This window comes from Pygoscelis adeliae, unplaced genomic scaffold (genome assembly GCF_000699105.1).
Source record: "Pygoscelis adeliae isolate BGI_AS28 unplaced genomic scaffold, ASM69910v1 Scaffold402, whole genome shotgun sequence".
Classification (NCBI taxonomy): domain Eukaryota; kingdom Metazoa; phylum Chordata; class Aves; order Sphenisciformes; family Spheniscidae; genus Pygoscelis; species Pygoscelis adeliae.
This window is the reverse complement of record NW_008824411.1, coordinates 4,127,111-4,129,513: the sequence shown is the minus strand read 5'-3', so window position 1 is coordinate 4,129,513 and position 2,403 is coordinate 4,127,111. Positions and strand designations below refer to the sequence as shown.

The 2,403-nt window shown below is 57.5% G+C and overlaps 1 protein-coding gene across 1 annotated transcript in view; it reads left to right on the top strand.

Moving 5' to 3' along the window:
• OLFML2B (olfactomedin-like 2B) overlaps positions 1-2,403 on the top strand; it is an 18,299-nt gene that overhangs the window by 707 nt on the left and 15,189 nt on the right. The window lies entirely within an intron of this gene.

Here is a 2,403-nt window from a genome sequence, read left to right as displayed (position 1 = left end):
CCTCGGCACTGAGCATCCCCCGGGGAGCGGTGCCCGGGCGAGGGGAGCGCCCGGCCGCCCCAGGGCTGAGGATGGCGGCGGTGGTCCTCAAAGGGCACGACGTGCCGCAGTGTGCGCTGCCTCCCTCGGTCCCGCCAAGCTCAGCATCCCCTCAAATCAAAATGAATGACTCTCTAGACCTAGCGTTGGGGCCAGCCCAGATCTTAAGCCTCCCACCGTCATATCCGTGGCCTGACTTGACCCATAATGGCACAGTCTCCCTGCTGCCAGTGCCTCTGACAAGGCGCTACCCAGACCTTGCGGGGGCCCAGATCAGCAGAGGGAGCTGCACGGCGCACAAGGGCATGCTTTCCGGGGGGCTTGGAGGGGCACGTTTTTTGCACCCACAGCTCCAGGCACAGAGGTGCTCTGTTGCCTGTCATGGGGCTGTTAGATTCCCTTTTTCCCAGGCCCAGTGATGTTTTCACTTGTGGCACTTGAAGAGCACCGTCTACCTGCTCCCTTGGGCAGCCCCGGTTTTGCATGAGACCAGTCACACAGAATGGGGCCAGGCGTGGGGACACTGAGGCCTCCTGCTCAGGCCAGGGTCTGGGCCAGCCTTTCAGCAAGACAGAAAAGCTAGAGCCACACTTCTTTGCTCCACTGTCCTCCTCTGTCTGTGGGTTTGTCTTGTTTTTTCCTTGAAGAGGGGATGTTCAGACCTTAGAGATGACCGCAGCGAACCCAAACTGCCTGTTGCTGTCTCCTCTTGTACCCAAAGGACAGGCTTAAACTTGTCTTTAACCCAAGCTAAATACCACCAGAAAGGCTTTCTTTCCCTTATAAAGAAAAGAAATCAACAAAAGATGCCAGTAATATGTGAAATCCTTCCTTTTCGTTTTGAAATACTGTGGTCGATTTGTTTTCCTTCTTCTCCCAGCCTTTGAAAGTGACCATTAGGAAAAGGCCTAAAATGTCAGAGGTGCTCCTTGCCATGGAACCTCTCAGGGCTGCTCTCGGCTGCCAGCCCTGATGGTGACATGGCTGTATGGGGGTCCGGCGCTCTGAGCCAGCTGAGATCTCCTGGAGGCCCCACTGGACACGAGCTGGGGGCTGCCCAGTCTTGCAGCCTCAGGGCAGTCTATGCTGACAGACTGACTGGAGTAGCTGCCCCTGGGGAAGCTCAGCTGTCATCAGCACGGAGTGATGGAAACAGAACTGAAGGAGCTGGTGCCCAAGGGATGTTTTATCCTTGAGAGAGGCTGGTGGGGGGAGGCTTTTAGAAATGCCTTTCCCCTCGTAATGCTCTCCAGTTGCCTAAAGATTGGCTGTCGTTGTCCTCCCATCCTCGCTGGCTCCTTCCCCTCCTGCTCAGCCTTGCTGCAGGGACTCATGCATCCCTTCTCCACAAGCTTTGCTTCTCAGGGAGGCTGGAGGAGAGGGGGGCATGGTGCCATGCCACACAAAGCCTGCGGTCCTGGCCCTGGAGTCAGCAACTTCTGCTGTCCCCCATGCCACAGCTGCTTCCTCTCTCACACAAGATGTTTTCTTTGTGTCTGGTAGCTCCATCCCTCCAGTCTGTCCCTGGGAGAGCGCAGTGGGATGTGAGAGCTGGAGCCACTCTAGAGAGGTGCCTGGTCCCAGGGCTGCAGGCACCGGGTTTAGGGTGATTTTGGGACACGTGTGCATTAAGGACTGGGGGTGCTTTGCTGGTGCACAGCCTTGCTTCAGTGAGAGCTTTGCATGACCTCTCGTGCCACCCGCTGCGCGTGTGGCTTCTCCCTCTGACCTGTGGGCAGGTTTCAAGGCAAATGCGAGCCTGTGCCATACCTGGGGCGCAGTGCTGGCGTGTATTTGATCGCCATCCGTACATTTATGAGGGAATCTCATGTTTCATCACAAATTAACGAGGCCCAGACATCATCACCGCAGTGCAGACACCTACGCAGTGGAGGATGCTGCGCCTGTGCTTTCCCCGGGAACAGTGCGTCCAGGATGTTTCCGTTTGGCAGGAGGCGCAGAAGGATACAGGACTGCCAGAGCACGGCCGCTTCCTGACGGCGTCAGCCTAAATTTCAGTAAGCACATGGAGGTCTGCACTCAGGGCTAGGAGCCTGTCTTCGAAACACGAACTACTCGTGTGACCCCAGTGCATGCAGCGTTATTGGAGAGCCGCAGGCATGGTGTGTGCTGTGCCATGCCATCAGGATGGCTTCCCCGTGACCGGGAAGGATGAGAGCCAGGCTGTTACTGGAGATGGAAAAGGAGCCAGGCAGGCCGTAAGGATGGCTTTCCATCCCCCACCGGCTCCCCAGCAAACCGCAGGGGTGGGATGCGCACGTTTGCTTGGTGCAGGCAGGCAACGCGGGTATTTTGGGAAAGGTGGGTTGCAGCCCACCGGAGAAGCCCCACGTGCAGGACCTC